The sequence below is a fragment of the Buteo buteo genome, chromosome 1 (assembly GCF_964188355.1).
Source record: "Buteo buteo chromosome 1, bButBut1.hap1.1, whole genome shotgun sequence".
NCBI lineage: Eukaryota > Metazoa > Chordata > Aves > Accipitriformes > Accipitridae > Buteo > Buteo buteo.
In genome coordinates, this window is record NC_134171.1 from 75697392 (window position 1) to 75723156 (window position 25765).

Genomic DNA, 25765 nt, shown 5'->3' on the forward strand with positions numbered 1-25765 from the left:
TCAGGCTTCTTCGCCAGTTCTATATTAATTTATAGATCACCACAAACAGAAAGGCTTCACTGATACCTCACTGAGGAGAAGGGTGGAGTATCCCAGTCTTATAACTCATTTTCGAATTTGATTCCCTACAATTTTCAGAACAATGATTCTTTAAGATTTATAGAGTCAAAAATAAGAAAATCCCATGCCTGCAGAAGAACAGCATTTCAGCAAACCAAAAATAAAGTTCTACTGAATGATCAACATGTGATGCTCCATATTAGAGCAACAGTGTGATATCCTAGCTGCCCTCATTAGCCCAAATCTCTAAGACCCTGCATTACTTGGAGAGGAACAAACATTCAGATGCAGGCAGCAGAAAACAAAAGCAACTGTAACATTGCAAAAATTAAGTGACTAAGCGCAAGTTTGGCTTCCATTGGATCATGTTTTTCAACCTCAAGCAATGGAAATCAGAAACTATTTTTTAATGAGTGTCTACTGCCTGTGCAAGAACATGATACATAACATGGCACCGGCTCTAGAGCCTCCCACAGTTACTGCAAAACACATTTTAATATTTTAAAAAATATTTTTTTTAAATAAATAACTTTAATATAGAGAAATAGCCATGTAATCTGGTAAACTACAAGAAAGGAAAAAGGGAATCAAAGTCTTCCTTTCAAAAAAATTCAAGGATTACACATTCTGACTCTGATCATTTACTGATGTAGAAAAAAAAAATCCCACTGAAAAATATTGGTCAGTGAAGGCAGGCCTCTCATGAGTACGTTGATCTCAACAATACTTTCACCAAAAAAGTTTACTTTGCAGTCAAGATGAATTTCTGGTCAAAGGCAACAGGAAAGAAGCAGAGTATGCATACCTCCTTCCAGAACGGACTGACAAATCCAGATGCTGCACGGCTGGAAGAGAACATTTTCTGTCCAATTTACCAGTCTATGTATCAGCCGTTGCAGCGAGTTAACAGCTAGGCAACATTTTTCACTTGAAATAGCCAGTCATGCAACAATATTCAAGTATCTCAATTAAGAGTAATAAAGAAAATGCATTGGTGTTGCAGAGTAAGCAGATTCCTTGTATGGCAAATTTAAAACGGAGGCCAGAGGAGTGGCGAGATCTGGAGTAAAGAGATTTGCTCTACTCTGCCTATCAAGATAATTCAAATAATAGGAGTTTGATAACTTGTCCTTTCTCAAACTAAAAAACATTAATAAATCCCAAATCAGCCTCAGACAGCAAATGAGGATTGTATGTATGGTGGAAATTCTTTTCCAACTAAGAATGTGCTACTCTACACCCCACAGCATTGAAAATTGAGACTGGAAGAACTTGCTTGCTCGCTACAAGCTGATCTGATTGCCTTCTTGCCTAACACAGGCTGCAGCTCAGCAGAGAGCTCCCAGCTACTGCCAACCTCAAGTGCCCTTCATGAATCCTGCTTTCTTTTCCCTCCAAGATTTCTCCCTCACATGTGCTTCCTCACTTTGAGAGGTGACTCTGAGAAGCGTAAGCCCAGGCACAGCACTATAAAAACCTTTTTTTTTTTTGTTCCTGTCCCCCATCACCCTGCTCCTCCCCACCCCGTTTGCCAAAGTTAATCACAGTGTTGAGCAAGCATACATTTAATAGTTTATTGGTGGGTGCCTGAATATTGGAATTCCAAAGAAAACTATCCTTCAACAAGACCACAGAGGATCATATGCTATCAGATCCTTACTTCTCAGACTAAAATTAAGAGGCAAACAATACAGTAAGAACGCAGTTTGCTTAGAGTAGGTTATAGAAAAATCTGCCCTTTTAAATATTGTACCATTCCCACAATAACCTTTAGGATTTACAACACAGAATACTCATTCAGCTTTATTTTCAGATTTGCTTGGCCCAGGTTCTGTTACCTGCACAAGCAAAGTGTTAGTCTTGATGTTCTATTAATAGAATGACAGTTTTGTCAAATAAAAAAAGACATATTTAAGATTTCTAGCTGAAACTACTATATCAGGATTGAGAAATATGCCTGTGTATATAAAATGCATTTTTCTTTTAACATCTTTTTTTTCAAGTATATATTTAGTCATAATATATAGTCATAAGTTCCATCCCACCCATAGCTGCTTCCTTTCTATTTTGAAGCAAAAATAGGTAGAGAACTTCGAAAAAAGCAGAACAACATTTACTCAGATAGTAACTTTCTGCTAAAGTAATTTACATTAACACCGAGTCGTTAAGTACCTTACGGGAGTCTCTTGAAGAGCTATGCTGCCATCTATTGGTAAAGAAAATATACTTCAGATGTTATTTGAGAGCTTAGGAAAGCTAATGTTCTATTAAAAACAACTTTCCTGCATTTATAGATCACTCAAGACAATAACTCCCCTCTCCTTTCCCTTTGCTGCTAAGTACATAATGGACTAAGTAATTTAGATAGACTCATTTGTACAATATATCAAAAGTGAAAGTTTCGCAGCATTTAACGCTTGAATGAAGATCACTCAACCTGTATACATTTATGTACATACAGTCAAGACATTTGTTTTCTTCTGGATGTGATCATGTCCAAAAACATTCAGCACTAAGAAACAACAAAAAGGTCATTGTGGAACAAGTGAATAATCACAGCAATCAGCCAAACAAATATACGCACATAAGAGTAAATATTTAATAAAAAGGAGGCATCAACATAAGTTATTTCAATGGGTTAAGTGCTCACCGAAAAAAATACGTAGCTAGGGAGCTCCTAACTCACCCTTCCACAACAACCCTACAGTGTTTCAGCATCCATCACCACCTGCAAATTCTGTGAATTTCAGTGAATTCCTGATACTGGTTGCCATATTCTTCACAGTAAAAGATTATCTCATGAGTAAAAATGCAGTAAGTTATTTTAAATTAATAACTGCTTCCAAAAAGGGAAATTAGCAGTGTTATTTCTTTTGTTATTTGTATAGCAACCCCCATTTGTCACGTCTTTTTTTGTTTCGTTTTGTTTAAAATCAGACCACATGCACTTTCAGGGAACAAGAACAGCAGCTGGCAGCAGAGATCCCAGAACACTTACAAATTAAGGAAGCTACATGCTCAAAGTACCAATTCTTTTCTTTCCTAGTACCAATAGATTCTTAAAAATCTTATTTTAGGAGACACAATAAACGTCATGCATTATTTCTGAGAAACTAAAAAGCCTGATTACTTGCAGTCACCTTTGCTAAAGAAGACACTTGGAAAATATTTTCAACTTAAAAGGTTTTGGTTTGTGTTTAGTAATATCATTTATTGGGATGTGACCAAAAAAACTATGCACCATTCAGGATAATTAGACTTTGAATTCCAAACTCAACTTTAAAAAGCTGTGTTACTCTATTTGAGTTACATTTCCAATAGGAACAACATTTGAGTCTTTATTTTCTTTTCTCCTTTGTGACATACACCGCAAGAAGTTAACACTGGATACAGCAGAGGCTCTAATGCTTTTTAGTCGGCAGTGATGCTCCTCTACTAAGACTCAGCACTGCCCAAGCACGCTGTACTTTATGTTGCAGTGTGTTCTGGTGCTAGTATGTCCATCACTGTCATGGTTAGCCTAACAGGAAAAATAGTAACTCTGAAGATTTTACTTGGGGTTATGAAGTTCTGGTGGGGATGGACTCCACTACTACAACCCTGCCCGATGAGACCCAACCCTGGCTGCATCTGCTCCTCTCCTCTTAGCTTTGACCAGTATCTACTCTCTTCTCCCCTCCACACACAGATTCTAAAAGGATTAGTGAGATTTGGGGGGGGGACGGGACGGGACGTACAAAACAAAACAAAACACCCACCCCATCTTTTTCACACAGGTGTTGATTGCTACTTATTTCAAGCCTGTATATAAAGGCTAAATTCCTTGAACTCAAATCCCAGAACAGAGTGCATTCCAAGCTCTGAAAGGCTGAACGATCAGCGCAGCTCAAGGGATGCTGGGGAAGCCTGGAAGGAGAGAAGGTGGCAAAGCCTACAACAAAATAAGAACCACAGTAGAAAATCAATTCCAGAATCCCCAGATAAGATGATAACGTTTATTTGTTTCTGCTCTCTTTTATAGCTAGTAACCAACGTCATATATAAACATACCAGTTATTTCACTGATGTAGACCCAGTCAACTTCTGTGTGCCCAACTGGTTTTAATAAGATCATGCAAGTCTGAATATAATCACTTGAAGAAAAAGGAACATGCAATCACACACATAAAATGTAAGAGTGTTTAATGAGATTTTTGTAACGTATTTTCTCAACCTTAGGAGGCAAAGGTTCTTTAAAGCCATTTTTCACCCTTTGAATGTGCACACTGCAATTTATTATTACAAAGCAAGATAGGGGAATCTTATTTGATACACTTCATTGTATTTTATATTAAAATTCAGGAATTCTAAGCCTTTTTAATGCATAGAAATGTGAAAGAATTTACATCTTCTACTGTAGTAATCAGCCATGTTATTGTCTGTTACCCTTAGCTGAATCTAATGTCAGAAGCAATACCCTTATCAATGAATCACGGGGGACCAAACCAGCAGTTCCTACTCATGCAAAACTACCATTGACTCCAATATCTAGAAATTACCACACATGTAATATGCAAAACTACACAATGATCAAAGACCTTTGCCAAAATTAAGCCCAAGAAGCATACTTACTTCTTTTTTAATATACATGGTAACAATCTCACTGTTTTTAAACACATTTAAGATATTAAATCCTTTGTTATCAACATTAAGGGGATCTTTGCTTGAATCAAATTGGTCTCTGTTTTCATACTGACTTTCTAATCCCATTTAAGTACTTTCTTCAATGAGCTTTCTATTCTTAGTCTTTTCTTTTACGAGACACTAATTGATACCATAACAGTACTTGGCACAGCATAGCATCATTTCTCCAAGAAAGCTCATCTTGAAAGAGAAAAAGAACTACTGTAAGTTACTGCAGATTGGAACTGAAGGATATCGGTACAGTAGCACCTGAGAAATATAAATAATGACTTTCTAGATTGTGTCTCGTTCTAGAAAGCGGTATTAATCCTCCATCATTGATACTATTTAACTTCTTTAAGAGAAAGATTTGCCTGCAACTAAGAAATGAAGGCAAATGCTGGCAACAGAAACAACAAAGAGACATGTAACACACAAAAATCACCAAAATAAGAAGAGATTAGAAGGCCAAGACAAAGGTTCCAACCCATGGAAGATGAAATGCTGGTCACCGTTACTGATGTCAGCGTGCTTCTTTTTTAGGGAGGTCAGGTGGTATTTTATTTCCAAAAAAACTTTTAAGAGAACAGATCAAATGGGCATATTTTCAAAGCAATATATGTGGAGGATTAAGGGAGGCCATGGAGCTTTGAAAGTGTTCCTAACTCACAGATTCTATTTCTGATACACTGTATTTTATTTTCTTCTTTCCCATGTCTGAGTCTTTCTTCTCCCTGTCATCCCAACCCCTTCTTTATTTGGATTCTCTTCCTTTACATTTTCTCCCTTCCACCGATTTGGAGTTACTCATCTCCCTGTTGCCTCTTTTCTCTCTGCTTAACCTACCTATTGGCAGCCATGCTGTACTTCCCAAATTGTCTGTGTTGTTCAGCATTTAACAGCACTTCCAGATTAATGTTTCAAACAGGAAGGTCCAGCAGCTGCAGCCAAAAGGAAATCCCCCTGAGAAGGTCAAATATTTCAAAACTAGTTTATCTCTAGTGACTTCCATATACTCTGCATGGTGGCTTCAGCTGGCTGTCACAGTGCAAGTTGCTAGTGTAGGTTCTGAACAGCATTCCAACAATGGAATGCAACAGAGCATTGTTTCCCACTGTGGTAAAAAGAATACATCTCAATGATATTTCGGCAACTCCATAAAGCAAGCGGGCATAAGTTCCCACTACGCGTAATCTTTCAGCTTAGTTGGCTGTCTCGTTAGGACTAGGCTTTTCATTTGAGTTTCCCTTTTTATCCATATATCTCATGTGGAATGTCAATTCAAGCTACTTTCAAAATTTTTTTTCAAGTTTTTGTCTAAAGTTAATTATCATTCTTAGTGGCTAAACACAATGAAAGCTTCAGAATTAGAATCTCAATAAAAATTTGTATGTATACATATACTAGGCTTGAAGGTTGCATCTAAACTACATGACAGGACGGCAAGGCATCCACTGTCCTAGACCACAGTCCCTCAGTTCAGAAAGTTGCTTCTCTTCCTGAATATTTTGGGAGAGACGATAACCCCCTCTGCATTTCAAAAAATTACATTTCCTCCCAGCAGAAGCCAAGGTGAAAGGATGAGCGAGCAGGGGGAAGGAGAATTTAAATCAAGCACCAATCTATATTTCAAAAGGCTTTTTAATCAAACTAGTTTCAGTGGAAAATGGGGGCTTTACATAAACCTTTGGTGAACATCCCATCCAAATATTGCAGTATGTTGGCTATCCATAAATAAGTGGGTAAACTGAAGCTTTCATGGGAGTTTTAATTCAAATGTTTCATACCACATTTTCTACTTAGGCTAGGCTACCCAGCAAGGTTACTCAATGCATTTTTCTCCCACTTCCTGCAACAGGCGAAATATATTATGGTTAAACTATGAAATTAATTTATTATCGTAATCACATTTTACCTCAAAAGCAGAGGCTTAATGCAGTTCAATTTATTTTGCACTCAAGAGAGTGGCCGGACTATTTCCCTTCACTAAGCCCTAACATACTGGCCACTTACCACTGGGGGTTTTTTCAAGGGCTGGTGGGAGGGAGAGGGGGATTGCTTCATCCATGGTTTTTTTTAATTTAACATACCCATGCTTTCAGTTTTAAACTCTGGACCACACGTCACAGCACTGCTTTGCCAGCATCTCAGCCAACAGGACCATATTTTAATTGGCAAGAACAATCTCTAGGCTGCTCAGTCCTTTACCTTTCTTCTGAGAAGCTATGACTAAACAAGGTACAACTTTTTTCTTGGTCTCAGCATGTCCACTGACAGTTGCAGATTATTCCACCTTCTCTCTTAATAGCTGGACCTGCTATTCCCTATTTACCTTCCACAGAAAAGGTGGAACCTCCGCCAGATCTGCAAGGGCTAAGGAACTAGATCCCACTGGACCTTCCTTTTCCTCTCCACTATTCACCTCAATGCACTAGGAACAGGCAAAGTTTTATATAGTAGTTTGACACAGAAACACTTTTGAAATGCCCTACAATTGGTATGGCACTGGACTGAGAACAACTGATCTCTTCCAATTAAGATTCAGTAGCAATTCCTTTTGGAATAATGCCAAAGACCCAGACTCATGGGTTTTATCCATCGGTTTTATCCATCTGTAGACAGCACAAATACAACAGAAATCCGCTTGTTTAGCTGACTCTAGGCCTTCTGGTTTTTTACAACAATTGATTTTTTTTTTTTTTCACTTAGTTCTTACTTTCTTGCACTCCTTTACCTTAAGATGGTGCTATGTTGTATCACCAGAGTGATGACATGTAATAATGCTCACCGTAGCTGAGAACCTCTGGTAATTTAAACTGCTTTAAAACCAGGCTGGTAAGGAATCAGGTTGCATAAAATACCAACTTCAAGTTTTATTACAGGATGAATTCAATCTGCAAATCACATTTTAACTTCTACGTACTTAAAAATTTCTACATATTTAGAACAATGTTTATTTTTCCAGTCATCATGCATCAGACAGAGAGACAAGCAAACAGGTTAGGTGACATCTAGATTAAAGTTGTATAAATAATTCATTCTTAAAATTGCTGCTTGATCAACTCAAAAGCTTCATTTGATCTTCCCAGGGAACTGAACAAGAGAAAATTAATTTCAACATTAAGTTGACTTAAATATTTCTGAAGTCGTAATCTTTTCAAAGAAAACTTCAGAGGAAAAATAATGTCATGTATCATCTCAAATACCTCAGAATTTTTAAACTTTCAGGAGAGAGGAACAAAGAATTATTTTGCATATGAACCTGAAAAGCAAATACTTGTTTAACTCAAAATTTTTATTTTCGTGAATTATTCACTAAAAAAACATATTACTTAGTTCCAACTGGGAAACTTCACAAATACATAGACTAGAACTTGAGAGCTGAGGAGCCATGGGATACGAAGAATTAAAAAAACCAAACTACTGCATGAGATCAGGAGCTATTTCTATAACATCAGTTATGTTTTTCAAGCATTTTTTTAAATTTAATTCATATTAATAATTGAGGGAGATTATAGACAAATACTTGACTGTGAATTAAATATCAAGAGTTCATTCAATACATCTCCGCAAATAACAAACAATATTTGTCTAGCATCCAAACCACTATCATCTATTTATATAGCTGCATCCAAAATATGTTAACTATAATAGCAATATTTATAAATCAGTTCTGAAGCTCATTTCATTCATGTGAATATTTTCCAAAATACACTTGCAGAGAATCCTCTCACCATGAAGGTATATAATAATAAACCATAACTAACTTGTATTTAGCTTTAAATATTGTATTTTATAGTACACATAGTAAAGTAGGCCTTCTAAATCAAGCACATTTTAATATAGTCAAAGTCATACGTCTAGGGAGAAAAAAATGTAGGCTGTGCTGTAGCAAAGAGGCTCATGTACAAAGGGGCAGAAAGGTCATTTTATCTCTAAATACAGTATCACTGGGATCAATGCTGAAATACAGTATCTCTCCCTTCTGATACTTTGAAAAGAATACTGAAAAATTGCAGGAGGTGTTAAAAAAAGGAGCCTGAAAAAATTATTCAAGGATTGGACAAAACATCTTAAAGTGAGAGAGTGAAATAGCTCAATCTGGTTAGTTTATCAAAAAGAAAGACGGAGCAGGAACTTGATTAGAATATGTAAGAACATTCACAGGGAGAAAGCACTGGGTACTAAAGTGCTCTTCAGATGTAGCAGAGAAAGACCCAGCATTAAGAAAGAGCTTGACATTAAATCCAGCCAAATTCAAATTAAGAATAAGTCATAAATATTTAACAGTGATGGTGATTAACCACTGGTACTACTGAAACCATTGCCCTTCTCTTAGTAGTTTCAAATTAAACCTGGGTGCCGTTTTGAAAATATACTTTCATCAGACAAGTCACTGTTCTCCAAATGAGGCTATCTGGGTGAAATTTCGCAGGCTATGGAATAAGAGAGGACAAACTGAACCTGTTTGCCTTAAGATCTATAAAACATACTGGTGCTCATCCTAAGACCTCCCTACAGGTGTTAGTATAGCTTTCTCAACAGCTTCTAGTGGAACATGTTCATTTCTCTCGACAAAAACAGTTTGATTTCCCACTTCTGCCAGAGGACTCTATGAAACCCTCTATGTGCTAGCCAGAACAGCATATATGGGCAGCTGCTTTCTCTAAAACCTAACCACATTCGTTCAAACAAAACATAGAATAGACATTACTTATACAACAAGCCAGCCCAACAGTTTATGCCAGCACAAGGGTCAGCTCACCTTTACGAAATTCAACTGAAATCACATGGGGTTAGGCAACAAAGGGAGGGGGGAAAAATGAAAATTAAGAGCAAGCAGAATTTGCCCCCTCAGAATTTCCACATTTTGTAATTAACACCACTGTTCTAAAACATGTTTTCAAATGGATGTCAGTGACACCAAGAACCAGAGCATGAATCACAAGAGATACTTTTACTACCGTCAGTCTTTTTTATAACATTAAAGTGAACTGATGTGAGCAAAGCAGATTCACACGATTACTTAACCTCTTTCCATTCCACAAGGCCTGTCAAACCATCACAATAGCAGCTGAGTCACATGTAGGTATGTACCTGGCTGTGTGGTCACCCCCAAAAACCTCCTCTTCGGTTTTATTGCCGAGCATAACATTATATGGCATGGAATATCCCTTTGGTCAGTCTGGGTCAGCTGCCTAGGTTGTGTCCTCACCCAACTTATTGACCACGCCAGCCAACTTGCTGAGGGGGGTGGGCAGAGCAAGAAAAAGAGAAAGCCTTGATGCTGTGCAAGTACTGCAACAGCCAAAACTCTGGTTTAGTCACAAATCTGAAACACAGCACCATATGGGCTGCTATGAAAAAAATGAACTCCATCTCAAACAGACCCAGTACACAGGTGCATTTAGTCTTCAGCAGACAAGGGCTAGAAATCACCACTCCAGCTCTTAAGGGCTCACCATGAGACTCAGCCGAACTCAACTGAAAACAAGAAATAGGCCAGAACAGTAATAAAAGTTATAAAATAAAATAATAACAGGAATTAGTTATATATCCAGAAGAAAATATTTTTCTTTACCTTCCCAGTAACAAATCAGTCACTACTCTTGCTCTGCAACAGCTTTGAGATGAAAGAAGGTGCAGAAGGGAAGATGAAAGTAACTGAAATTCCACACTTTTTTCATCTCTGTCATCTTTACACACAGCCACTCTAACAGCAACCCCTGGTTTTCTCCCACATGAAACAGACCGTGAAATTTTACTTTCCCTCAAACTCCTGCCTGGCCACATATGGCAGGTTATGATACAAACCTGCGTGGCAAAAATACAGGGTTCCGCTGTTCATCAGATCTGGGACTATTAACATTATTCTCCCATAACTAAGAATAAAGGCTCCCTAGGCAGGACAGGAACATCCTTCTTGTCTGTGCTGTGTCTCTTTTGCAGATGGAGAAAGGACTTCACCTCCTCTGGCTGTCAATCTGGCTGCTTTCACAAGCATTAAAATTCACTTTAAAGTCTGAATAATAAGGAGTGCTGACCCTTCCACACTGATAAAAATAAATAAATGTCAGTCAGACACCAGTTTAGTCACACAGGTACAGTAAACTTTTTTCTAACCACGCTGCACAGATTTATTCTTTAAGCTAATCAGAATTCAAACAGAACAGAAATCAAATGTCACCCTGCCACACTAACATCCATCAACCACAATGATTACATCTACATCAATCATTTGATATAATAGGAGTAAAGTCATTATAACAGAACGTTGTCAAAAGATCTGGAATTGGTCTTCTATTTAGTATTCCATCATATAACATCTACAAGATTATTTCAAAGGCAGCAGTGCCTGCTTTGAAAATATAAGACAGCTTGCTTCAGCATTTTCCTGGCAGCAGACCATTATTCAATGACAGCATTCTCTATGAAGAAGTAGCATTACTGATTTGAGCTTTATAAAAGGGGAAGGCATTGTATTTTCTGTTCCATCAGTTTTTAAACTAGAACTGAAAACTAAACAATTACATTACTTTCACATATACAACCTGCAACTTACTTGAAAAGAACCTTATCATTCAGCAGAAGTGTTGGTTATTCAGATAGTTCAGTGAGTTCATTCCTGTGTCTCCTTTACTTTGGAAGTCCCACTGACTTTGTCTCCTCCTGTGTCTAATTTTGCCTGGAACACCTCACTAGTTCATTCCCAAGTACTGGTTTTCTGAAAAGGGTAGTGCTACCTGAGGGTCTACATACATGAAAATAGCACACACTAGTATTTCAAAATGTGAAGTTCACTTACTGCATCGGAACACGTCTTCTCAGTTTACAGATCGGACCAAAGTCTGATGTCTGATTATGCTTTGTGGTGCTAAAAGACAGTAAAAAATTCTGCATACAGACCGCGTATGTTGCACTCAGCACTGCGGACAGCCAGTCAGAAGCAAAGATCACACCAGAGAAAAGAGAGCACAAACAATACCGAAAGTGTCCCCTTTCTGGACATAATGGAAAATGTCACAAAGACAGTCACTGCCACTTTAAAGTTGAAGATGTTAGAGTGACCTTTCTGTGCATGAATCGCCTCAGTGAGCATGAAAACCCTTAACCACAGCTAAAATTATGCTTCCTCTACATGGGAGGTATTGTGTGAAAAAAGGATAAAGACAACTAGTAAAATAAAAAAGACTGTGAAAAGCAGCCCTTTAGATCCACCACTGCAAGGATGAAGACCATGGAGACCTTATTCCACTTGGCTTGGAAAGCAGACATATAATAAAAACCATTTAGTGTTAAAACTAACAGTGCAGATCAGATGTGCAATACTTACTTGGACTTTATCAATCTAATGAAGTTTTTTTGCAAATGGTACTGAGAGTAGTAATAGTTTTACCCAGATGCAGTGGTTCATAAAATCAATTAACATACTCACAAGAGTTTGATGGAACTTATGTCATCACCTGGCTTCCTCACAGGCTATTTGTACCTTGACTCTCACTGGCCATTGCTCATTTATTCATGACAAGACTCATTCATGACTGAATCACTCAACAAAACAGAATCTTACATCAATACGTAAACTTCCAGAAGGTTGAAACCAGCCTTGTTAGCAAGTCAGACTTATCAGTGTCTTCACAAAGCTAGCTGAAAGAACTGCATCTCCATTTACATCATTTGCTATTTTTACTGCTAGACAGGTATCTCTGTCTAGTCAAGTACTTAACCTGGATGTGAGTGCACCAGTAGAACCACTTTCTCGAGTAACTATAATACAGCAACAAACTTGCCTGCAACACTTCTTTTCTAACAAATAATTACTTAGATTACTTACAGATCATACTTTTGTAAATACATAATTTCTAATAAATATATTCTTTCAGACAAATCATATTTATCATGCACACATGTTTAGCTGGCTTACAAATCAATGACAATTCTTTTAATTAGTATAAGTTCATATTTGCAGCAAGTACATTACAGATGTTACTCTCTTGGGAATAAAAAAAAAAATCCATCACAGAAAAAAACACTAATTTACAATGCAAATAAAACATTTGCTGCCAAAGGCCATGATACTATTAAATAATTGACAATAATTGACAAAATTATCAAATCACATTTTCATAGCTGTGCTTCCATTAGTGAGCAACCTAAGTCTTTGCAGATTCTTTTTACATATTTATTACAATAGTCATATTTTACATGTAAACAGCAATGGTAGTGTTATATACATCTCCACAGAATTATCAAGATTTAAATGGCGAACATTGTATATTTACTTGGCATTTCAGTGAACACTAAGGTTTATAGTTCTGAGGAAAAAATTGACTTTGGCTTTACTTCAGTCGATATTTATTTCTCCTTTCAATAAACATTGATGTTTGCCTCAAGAGAAGTCAATATCCTGTTAATGTACATTACTTGAATAACATTTGGGAATTACTAAACAAATGAGTCAAATTCAGTGGATCAAAGATAGCGGGACCAAGAAAGACCTTACAGGTCATTTGTTTAAACTTGCAGTTTTAGCAGAACTACCAGAACATGACGTGGAACAGCCTTATGAACAATCCCTCCTTTAATCTTCAGCGTGCTGGTACTGCAGCCAACCCCCTCTTTGGTACAGCCCACTTTCCAAATGTTTATGTGCATAGACTTTACCCTAGGCCCTTCTTCAATGCTTCCAAAGCTAGCATCCCCTTGAAACATGCTTCGCTGCAAAGATCATGTAGATTGTAACCACATATTCTTATGTTTTCTTCATTTAACCTGATTTTCCCAGCTTGTCATCCATGCCTTACATTGATATCTTCAAAAGTTCCTAAAGGAACTCTGTTCACAATACTCAGAATTTTTACTGGAAATTCATGCTACAGACTTTCTAGATTGGGCTCCCTTTCCATATGACCACAACACTTTGACAGCATTACAGTTTGCCACACTTTGCTACTCACATGATGTAGTAAGGCAAAAAGAATCATAAAATTTTAGGAGGAAAACTACTTCGAACAGTGAAAATACTTGCAACTTCCCTCAGACCTTGGCAAAGCTGTCCTTTAATGAGCAAAATTATACGAATAGTTGAATATATGAAATTTTCTTATCATATTAAAAAGGCCAACTGTAATGATAAACCTTAGCAACCTGTCACAAAGGAAGTGATGGGCACTATTAGCCTATAACAAGCCTATATAGCAAGATGTGACGAAACTTGAGAGACTTTACTTTCCATTATCTATAACCTCTTTCTTGCTTGAGGACACTAGCCACAGTTGCATGGTGGATTATGAACTCAGTAGAGAGAAAAATCTAGTATTATCATGTTACATCAAGTTAGTAATTACCGCTTGTAATGAAAAGCCTGAATACCTCCAGAAGTCTTACAAAGCTCACTCTATCACTTTTTTTAAAGTGTACTCACAACTTCATATGCAACATGATCGTCTGCTAGTGACAAAGTGGGATCTTAAAATGAAGAGTGAAAAATAATTCAATTATAAAATTACATAACTCCATAAATGCTTATAATTTTGGAGTATTCCATTCCAAGTTGGGAAAAAATATAATTAAAATTTTTTTCTGTTCATTTAAGTCCACAGAGAAACATCTTATTTCTGGAGAGCTAACTCTCCTGAGAAATAAATACCACGGGCTTCAGCTACTACAGTATATGTGCACATAGCATGAATATAAGCCGCAGGAAATACTATTTAAAGGTCATGTTATTAAGAGCAAAATTATCATAAATAGGTTCAAAGATTATTTTTTCTTTCTGAAAAGTATCACTGGAAAGGAAGCATATGTATGAATAAGAGGTACAGCCTTGGACAATTAGCTTCCAACTCATGTTTGTTAGCTTCCTCAGACATCTTCAAGCAACTCATACTTATCAGAATGAGAGATGGGGAAATAGATCACATATTGGACATCAAAATAGTTCCAAGAGCAGCCTGTTGTTCCTTACCACTTTTGAGGAAAGAACGTCACTGGAGTCTGAATTTGAATGTTCACCCTGACATCTGTAACAAGCTTTTACCGCTTTGGAGAAAAATGATCAGTTTGCTGAAGGTTTAGTGCTTTCAGCTCTCTCCCAGAAGCTGTGTCAGAAAAAGTAATGATCAGCTAGCTACAACATAACAGCACACATGGCCTCATAAGCCAATTTTTAGTAGGTTGGGATCTTGAAAAGAGCCATTGCTATCATTGTATTCTTGTATTTAGTCCTCTTGCAAGTAAAGTTAGCAAAAAAGCCAGGATCTTAAAGAATACATCTCAGAGCTACAGACGAACTCTGGATAAAAGTAGGTACAGCACTGGTAAGGTATGGAGCAGCAAAAAGATGGCAGCAGCCCTGTCTGTACTGTTTTGGTTTTTAGTACAGCTATTGTCAAGATTCCTAGAGCTGTCAATCCAGAAGTACTAAACCTTTCACAAGTCAACCCTTAACCTAATCTTTCACCTATCAACCTTTCTCAAATACTAAATTCACATTAAGTACATTAAGAATGAAAACAACCCTCTATTCTAATAACCAGAAACTGCCAATTAAATCCATAATGTATGGACTTTTTCCCCTTACTTGCCCTTTTTATGCAAAATAACGTTGTAGGGGGTTGCATGCAATACCAACATGTTGATCATTTTAATTATTTCTGGGTATTTGTCCATACTGCATTAGATTAATATAGTCCAAAAACTGATTTATTCACTCACTTGTAAGTTGCATCTTAATGCATTCACAACTTGTTAGCATTCATAAACAAAAGATCTAGAGTTCTTTCCTAGTAAAAATGGGCTAGCTTATCTTCAGAAATTATGTAGAAGCACAGTCAAATGCTGGTTTTGTTTTTTTTAAATATTTATTCCATATTTGCATGCATATGCCTTGGAAGATTTTATGAATGTTAGTGAAAGCTATCCAAAACTCCTACAGTGGTAGCCTCTTATGCTTTCTAAATACCTACAGTCCTATGTAGTATTTTCGTGCTCACTGTAAGTTGATCTTTGTAACGTGCTTGTGATTAAAGATAACTTTCTTCTAAAAGGAAGTTATGGGGTTTAGTTCTAATAGTCGGTGGCAATCATAGAATTCTGATCCCCCTCTCCCTGGCAGCAATATCAAACATGCCGAATATCACATTTGCACTACTAAACAAAAAAACACCAAACCCCCACACACAAAAAAACCCACCCCAAAACCAATAAAACCTTGACACCAAACACACAAAACACTTAAAGATACAGATTCAATAATTAGTAAATTTATAGTACACTGAAGATTAATTTTATGCAAATTTCAACATTTTTCTACCTATCTTTCTGGAAAAAATGTATCATTATAGTAAAAAAACCAAACAACATATTTCTTTCACATTTGGGCACCAAAACTAGTCATACATAGGTAAATTTTAAAAAATATAACAAGCAGCAGACACTACACTAAGTCATCCAAAGATAAGAATTTGCCACATACAACTGCAATTAATTCAGGTTAAGTTTTGGCTCTTGCACCAATTAAACCACTAATAATGTTCGCTATAATCACTGTTTAAAGAAACAGAAAGAGGACAAACTACAGAAAAAGCTTTACTTTCTTCCCCTAAATCAAATTTTTTAACAGAAGTTACCTCAAAGCCAAAAAATATCTCTATGGCCATGGTAATTTATGACTAACAGTATGTTGCCCCCTTTTGCTACTACGTAGAAGGTAGGGTATTGAGGTTAAAATTTATTAGCAGCTAGTATGGAAATCAAAGTTGAAAAACCGGGCACTGAGCTTCCACACTAGCTGTATAATTTCACGTGTACAAAGGAGATTATTTGAGTTTCCACCACAGTATGAATGACATAGGAGAGGGTGGCTGTGTAGTGCACAGACCAGGGAGAATACATCAAAGCCTAAAATTTATTCCTAAGAATAGAGTGAATGGAGAGATTACTCAATAAAAGCATCGCTACAAAAGGTATAACAGACCTCCTCCCTATTTTTCTCTATCTTTAACAAGAATGCTAAATAAAACGCATTCCAAAAGTCACATCATCCGCAAGCCCTAGCTCCTATACAAATGACTGCCAGCGTAAGAACAGTATTTCACTCTAATACAATTCATTATATTTTAGGAGGTGCTGTCACTGATTGCAGCAGTACCCAGTGACATTTATTAGCTACTCAAACAGCAAAATAATTTTCAAGGAAGAAGGATATTTCTTATAAGCAAAGAATAGTTATAACTATTATCGACAACAGAGCTGAATTCTCCAAAAGTATCAAGAGTAAGTACAGCTCATTAGTGCGCCACGAGTCTTGGTTAACGGTATATTAACAGCATATACATATAGACATCTGTAAACCTCTCAACTTCCTCACTAGCTCCTTAACTGGAACAATAAGTGATTGTTCAGAAGAGATATTTTAAAGAATTTAAAGATTATTTGACCACCTTAACATAGTACAGGAGCTTAATACAATGTAAGTGTGAAAAGCTCTTTTTTGAAGTGTCATACAGAACGTGATAAATTGTTTCAGTGATAATGCTCTAATACATCATTTTTTGATCAGTACAGAAAAATATGGATTTCCAGCTCTCTAATATCAAATTCAGAGACTGAAAAATAAAAGATAAACTACTTAACTCCTACTTTAAATCCTAAAAATTGCATAGAATGATTTGTCAAACCTTTTGTTAATTTCTTTTGCATCTTTTGACTGAATAATGCAGCTTTATAAACAGGTATCTGTTGGGACACTTCAGTTGTGATACCCTGGATTCTCTTATGTCTTGTGCATAAAATTGTGTTGCACCATGTCACCAGCCAACAAGCTGTGAACCCAGGTTAACATATCAGAGACTCAATGTGGTATCAGCAAAAGAAATCCATGTTAAGGAATGTGTTTATTTCAATTAAAAAATAATTGGTTGTGGGGTTTTGGGGGACTTTTTTTTTTTAGGAGATTGGAAGGGAATTTTAAACAATAATTTTTATATTTTTTAAACAATAATAATTTTAAACACATACCATGTCAGTCAAACTATTACAGACCAATATTTCAATGTGTTACACTGAGTTCCACTCATTTCAGTGGATCAGCCCTCAAAGAAAGCAAATATGATTCAGATATAAAACATATGGAACTGTTAGGAAAAATAGTAACTAGAGTCAGAAAGAATAGAAGGCACAAAGAAAGAGATTCTGACTGAGGTATGCATATACAGGTATGTGGGCTCATCCTAATCTATCAGAGAGATAACGACTCAGGTTGCAAATTAAATTCCCTACAGAGCAGCCATTTTAAGCCATACCAATGCCAGGCTTGCACGTAAGGTTCTTAGCTCTTGCTTCAAAAGCTATTTCAAATCACAGCTTTGAATAAGAAACAGTAATAGGTTTGTTCCAAGTAAATTCATCATCCCCTTGTTTCTTTCAATATCTGATCATTCCTATTCAAGCCAAGTAAGAACAGTCTCTCCAAACGTCAAGCAATGTTGGACCTGTCCAGCAAGCATCAGTCACACTAAAGAGACTGTAAAAACCTGAATATTGTAAAACTCCTGACTCTGTCCTGTTGGTGAGGTAACTTTTGAAGGAAAATATTTTCAACCTTCAAGTCAGTCAGCTATTGCATTTCCTCTAGTTGTGGTGCCATGAATGGATCACAATCAGGTGAAGTAAATCTGCTTGAGATACTTGCAATAACAAATACTTACAAACCAAATCATTTCTCTTAGTCTGGCACTGCTTAACTCATGCAAGGACTTAAATTTACTTGGTTTAGGTGAAAGGAGATCAGTGTCGACTGGAATTGAGGTTGGAAGTTGTATTTTAGCTTTTCATATCTGCCAAACCACAATTCTTTTTCCTTTTCCTTGATCACTAAATAGCATCTACATGAATGACATGAACAAACATAGGTGAGCGCAGAGAAGTATTTGTGGTAATTTAACTTTGCTGCATTTCCTATTTTTAACATCATTTTATTTGTGTATATATATATTTTATATATTAAGCATATTGTTTAATCTCATATTTGATAAAAATAGTCCATTTGCTTTCCCCTGCAGTTTAATTTTAATGGTGTTTACTGACTGTGACAGAAATATACTTTGTTCACTCAATACACTTTCCCCTGTGCTTTAATATCCTACTTTTTACTAAAGCATATTTTTACATTTTCTTGCAATTTCAATTTTCCAAACATCCGTTTTGCACAAAGCATTTCACCAAGTAATTACATTAGGCTGCTCCTTGGCTACTGGCTCTAAAAAATTAAATTTTCAAGATTAATGGGTTTTATTTATTATAGCTCAAAATACTTCATTGTCACACTTTAGTACATTTCTAGTCTTTCATGTCTCTATTGGGGGGGGGGAAAAAAAGATACCAGTGGATTGTTGATTGATTGTTATTCACATCTGCACAAATGCATTTCTTATCATATGCAGTAGTTTTCCTTATTCCAGGGGACAATGTCCATGCCTGATATTCTCCAACAGGAAACAAAATCATCTGCTTCTCATAATTTGCACTTGTATTTCCAGATTATTTAAAAACCTAAACACTTTGGTATGTGCCACAAGACTTGAATCAACATGCTATCTTCAGGTTATATCATGCATATGTGGTAAATCTTTTATAAAAGCATCAGATCAAATTCATCTATAGCTGATCGAATATTAGAAAAAATGTTTTTATTAGAGATAATAGCTAACATAATACATACATCAGTTAACTCACAAACTATAAAATCAGCTCAAAAAGCATGAAATTTGGACCTCTCTTAAAAAGGAGGCTGGCAGTCACCTAACTCAAAAATCTTTCAATAGTTTAATTTAATTGTCCTTCACTGCTAAATGCTGTAGCTTCATTACGGAAAAACTACTCTCGCATTGCCTAAGGGCTGATGCTCTCCTACAGCATTCTCATGCTATCTTAACCCCCGAGTTTAAGGAATAAAGGGATAGGAAACAAAGTCACAACATTGAGTATCACTATAGTCACGTCTGGATGCTCTGCCCGTTACATGGCAAGAGCTAAACTCCTTAGATAAAAATAGCACCTTGGGAAAACAGATGCCTCCAACTTCCTTAGTTCCTGCTGTGGAATGCCTTATTCATGGCTAAAGACACATTTTCCTCTCCTCAGAGTATCGTGGTCAGGCATGCAGCACTCAAATTAGACAGATAAGTATCACCACTTTCTGTTTCACTTAGTAACATATCAAAACCTTTGTATTTGTGTACACACACGTGTGTTAGAAATAGTCGCATTCAGAGAGCCTGGCAGAACTCCCTGCAAGGAAGCCACCACCTCTGAAGCAGGAAGGCGACACTGAACAGCAGGCAGACAGAGTCCCTCGATGCTCTGCTCCTGCCAAATCCGGAGCTGAGCAGGGACCAGGACCACTTGTAACTCACATCAGGCAGAGTTAGTCTTGAATCTCGAATTTTCAAGACAAACTGTTCTATCCAATGTGTATGTCCACTGCCCAGCACAGAGGATGTCAACTTCAGTAAAGACTTTTAGATGCTGTTGGATTACATATCTTGAAGTAAAAGGATTAATAAATCTCCCTCATTTCCCTGAGTCTGTGCAACTGATGTTTCCACATAAGCGAGGGAAACAATTCTTCAGAAGTTACCTAAGCTGCACAATTGCCATGACTTGCAAAGGATCAAACATCAAAGATCTATAGGCTATAAAACAGAACTTTTTCCTATCAGGGACAGCACTAGAACCAAGATTTCTTGGCTCTTAGCAATTTTGATACCTTTTTCCACTCAATTCAAAATACTGTATAAGGTTATAAGAGAACCTTAGCTAATGCCACCCCCCAGGAGAGGAAAAGGAAAAAAAACAAACAAAAAAACACAAAACCACCACCACAAAAAAATCCAACCCTGACTTAGAAAAACATGCCCTAAACTACAAAAAATGCAACAATTTGCTGATATGGAATGGAAAATAGTAGGCTACTGAAGATTGGTAGAGAGTAATGCTCCCGAAAAGGAAAGGAACAGCTGAGAAAGAGCACTTACTGCTCTTTTCTCTTCGACTTGCGCTCCTTTTTCTGTATTTCTATGGGTAAGTAGTTATGCAGAGCGTTTGTAGCCCATCATTGTGATTAACCGACTTTTCAACTCCAAGAACAGGGCAAGTACCCAGAAGTTTTGGCTCCACCACAAAACACAGTAAAATCACATCTAACTGTTTTAGCTTTACACGAGATATCCATAAGCCTTGACAGCAAGCAGCATTAGATTTACTTTGTCACTTATCAAAATTCAATTTTGACAGTAAAAGCTCTCTCCCATCTGCATTCATCCATACTTACTATAACATACTTTTGAGGAAAAATGGAGTAACGTGTAGAAAACAAATGCAAAACCACAAACTATTAAATAACCAACAGTATAAATAGTAATTATGTTGACTACATTTTTCTATAACACACAAATAGTGTTATCTCAGTGAAGAACATTCTCCTTACTGAGAATAAAGCATTTATAAAAAGCCGTAAATCAATGAATTATTAGCTGAAGTATACAGAGAAAGATTACTCAGACATTATGTAGCATTTTTTCCAGCCTTCTTGAATATCACAATATGCAATATTTACTAGATTTACCCAGAGCTGTGTACTTAATGAAGGCTGCATCCTTCCCTTACTTGAGTTCAGCTTTCAGCTTAGTGCGTAAAAAGATACTCAGTAGCTTTCGTATTCAAGCGCCCATACTACCTTCTTGGAAGTGGATTTTAAGATAAATACTGGTAATGAGAGTAACACAAAGAGGTTAGTTGTATCATTAATCTTGTCAAATACTCTGCACCAACAGTCATGAGTTATCAGACAACGAAATAGAAGGCAGAATAAAATACCGGTTTCAGCTTTACTCGTGGTAAGAGATAGAAGATTCTTAGCTGGGAATATGAGAAAGGACAGATAAGAAAGGCTTGCATTTTTTCAGGGGCCTTTTAAAGCATGATAATATTTATCTAGATAGATGGCATCAAAACCAACGTTTTAAGATAATGTGTGCTCAGTGTATATAAATTAAGTAAACGTAGAATGTACACATAATATAATATTCAGAAACCAATCACCCACAAAACATGAGAATATTCCAGACATTGTGGTGTTGCAATTACCCTTGCAGAGCTTCAGTACTTCTATTTTAAAGCCAGAAACAGTAACTTACCGAAGTGAAGCCACAGAGCATGGGTGATTGCAGACTATACAGGAGTTTGAAATGGGCACTGAGTGTAGGATCAAGCCTCTACATGACCTATTAAAGCAAAACACTTGTTAAGGCCATCTTGGTCATTACTACTTGTCTATCTATGAAAAATTAGTAAGAATCCTAAGTTAACTCATTATTAATCAGACCACTTAAAGTGATTAACACTTTAGTAGAGCATTTGCTTTAGCAAGAATCACAACTGACTGTATTTCTTCTTTTAAGACTTTGAGATGTGACGTGTTCAGATTCAATTTAGAATTATTTTATCGAGTGTTTTATACTTCATCACAAAATGCTATTTGCTTCTGCCTGGTGTGTTTTGTTTTTCTTAATGTCTATTGCCTTCATTAAGCGAATGAGTAATACCAAGCTGCTACCTCTTTTGGACAATGTTTTCTGGTGCAGTGGTGTAACACATGCTCTACACTACTGTCCTCATGTTCCCTGGCATGTGATGAGAAATAAAGTTTGGGGGTTTTTCTTTTTTTTTTTCTTTTTTTTTTTTTTTAAAAAAAGGTGAGTAAATGAGGTCAATATAAGGGCTAGCTGATGAAATAAGGAGATCAGAACTTCCCATTGAAGTGTTTCTCCACTAATAGAAATAGGAGATATGCATTCCAGGCTTCTGTGTTGAGGAAATAATGCACTATGAATTCCATTTTTAACAACCAATGCATGCACAAACTATACTTTTTATTAATCAGACTCACTTCCTTAACATTTCTATCACATGTACAGAAGGTACCATTCTGCAGAGCCTATTCAGGACAATGTTTCACTGAAGAACTTGGAATGAGCAAAACCTGCAGTTAAGAAATTACCCAGACTTACAGTGGAATATTAAATTGTACATACTGTTTTAAAACAGTGGATTTGATCAGTTGACAAATACTATGTTTCTTTTCAGCTGAGCATTGATTTTGAGGCTCCAGTTTTAATTTAAAAAAACAAAACAAAACAACAATCCCCATATTTTACTTCAGTTACAGGTACTCACTAACATTAAGATTTACTAGTTTCTCTCCTATGCCCATTTAATTGTTTTTAATAACAACAACATGTTCTAATACTGATACTAATGTGATAGTGTATAAAGACTACAGTCCAATATTCCCACATTGCTCGGAGCTCTGGGAGTTTTAAGGTTAGAGGTTTTGGTTTTTTAGTCAACACCTTTCCCCACTTATTTTTCCCTCTTCTAGGACTATTTACTTGTCCTTAACTGTGAAATTTGTTTCTGATAGGGAAGTAAGGAGGCAGATCTTGAGATACTGCACTCCCCTGAGGTAAAAAGGGAAGAAAGCAGAGACACAAGAGGAATACTAAGTTCCAGCCCTGCTTGTGCAACAACAAAGTGATGCCAATTCCAAATACAGAAAGGATATGCCCCTTACAGAGATGTTAAAGATAAATAAAACCAACGTAATCTATTATAGTACAACACAGAACATCCCTAAAAACTTCTACTCCGTACAATGGTTAATAGCTACAACCAGCCTCTAACATAACTCTAACAAATTCACATACTTAAAATAAGTTCCTTGAAATATTATAACTGTTTAGAACATAACTTTTCCCTACTGTACTCTACTTAGTCCTAGTCTTATTGCCTATTGCTCATCACTCCTACAGTCCATACTATTAAAACTCCTACCAAGTTCACGGCACAGCACAGCTCGAGAACTTTGAGTCAAGCATTCAAAAATCCACAGTTGCCACACAGTAGTAGGTAAGAAATTCTTAGTTTCTGTTTCAGGATAAAGAACTGCTGTAATGTTTCAGAATGAACAAGAGTAAATACTGATGTCTAAGGCTGTCTACTCTATCTAAGAGCCTCCCCCCCAGCTTACAAACATATTGACCTTGAAAAACATTCTCCTCCCTTTATAGCAGCAGCCTTGTTTTTGTCAACACATATTACTACTCTTAAGTAACATTTCCCATTTCAAGTCGGGGGTTTATTTCAATTTGTTTTATTTCCATTCACAATATTGTATTTTCAAATTTATTTAAACTTGCTTGCTGCATTGTGAATTTCTTTTAAAGAAACTGTAAGGATACGAAATTTGCTGTAATGCCACTAGAGCATCGTATACAGTGACACTTGCAGTGTTTGGCTGTATTGCCCCTTTCAGCACAGAACCAAGTAGAAAGCCTTATATCACCATTTTTGGATGCTGTTACACTTTGAAAACACAAAAACAACTGCCTGATGCTTTGTTCAACTTAAAGCACTCAAGAGAACTGCATTCATAACTATAACATTGTGCCAATATTTTGTAAATTTAGTGTAGCTGTATAGAAGAAAATAGATTAACTGAATTTACTTAGCTACTTGAAAAAGTTTCCTTTGCACTACAGATGAACACCGTATGTCTGGATATTAACCAAAACCTGAAAAGTATCTTCTCAACAGACTGACCAGTCAAAAACTAAGGAAAGGTTTTGCCTTGGGAACAAATACATTTAACCTGGGGGGGGAGGGGGGGGGGGCAGGCTGGCAGACACATTCATGCATCAAAATAACCCATAGAGTTCAGACTCATTCTTGGAGATAATATTTTTACAATATTTCAACATATGGATTTCTCTACTACTACAGAAAACATTCACCTCTACAACTCCCTTTCTTCTGCCAGATATCCTGTTCTATTCATGGAGACTAATAAAGTAGCAAACAGAGGAAGAAAAACAAACACCACACTCCTACTCGCTATTGCCTCCTAATACTTCCAATAAAGTATTTTTTTATGGTAATGACAGAAAGTACAGTAGCGTGTGCTTTTTCCTTTTTGGTTTCATATTTAATTAAATGCAAGTATTTGTCTATTGAGCAGCTGTATTAATAGTCTCTCTGGAAGCAAGTATGAGCTGTTAATAAAACCTGGTTACATATTTTAGAATAAAAATATCATCATGTTGCTCTCACCTAATGCTTTCAGAAAAATCCCAATTAGTACTACGGGTGAATAAAACCTTTCTCACAGTATTTCTAGACTTGACTCACAGTTTTTGATCATCTGGTATTGACCTAAATTAACCCAAACCCAAAACACATTTGAGCAAAATTTGTGGAGCCTTGCTTTTCTGCATTTCCCTGTAATAACACAATCTGTATATCTTTCTTTGTGTAACAGAGTGTAATTACACAATATACGTCATGCAGTTCACACAGATAAGATCTCAGTTTTATGCATTTCCTTGCTTTTCACTTCTTCACCACACTGTTCATTTTTCTCTCCTAATCTTAGATTTCCCTTTCTGAATCAGTATGTAAGAACTCCATTACATCCATGCAGTTATCTTAACTGATAGAAAAATTACTGAAGCATAAAGGTGGACCCTGCAGAGACTGCAGTGATTTGGGACTCCTTCAGCTTTTTTGCAGCTACACATGCACATTGCCTCATCCCCGCTGTGACAAAGTCTGCTTCCACATGGTAAAATCAGGTTTCACGCTGTTAAGAACAGTTAGGAAGGCAGGCTACTGAAGCTACTCCACAGGAGAACCAGCAAGGATATTTTCACTGAAACTAGCCACTATCAGAACTGCTAATTTCATTTTGCACAAAGCAATACTCATACTGTCTTCTTAAATGGCCAACAGCAAAACTAAAATAAATAATGACAGTAAAAATGCTACCCTCTGTCCTGCAACTTCACCCTCTTTTGGCAGAGACAAAATTAGGCAGCAGCACCACCATCCTCCAATGCCTCTTCTCTTATCCAGTACTCTTGATGGCATCTATTCCATGCTAAAGACCAGTTTCCAGACCTATTTTTTTTCACATTGAATACGAGAC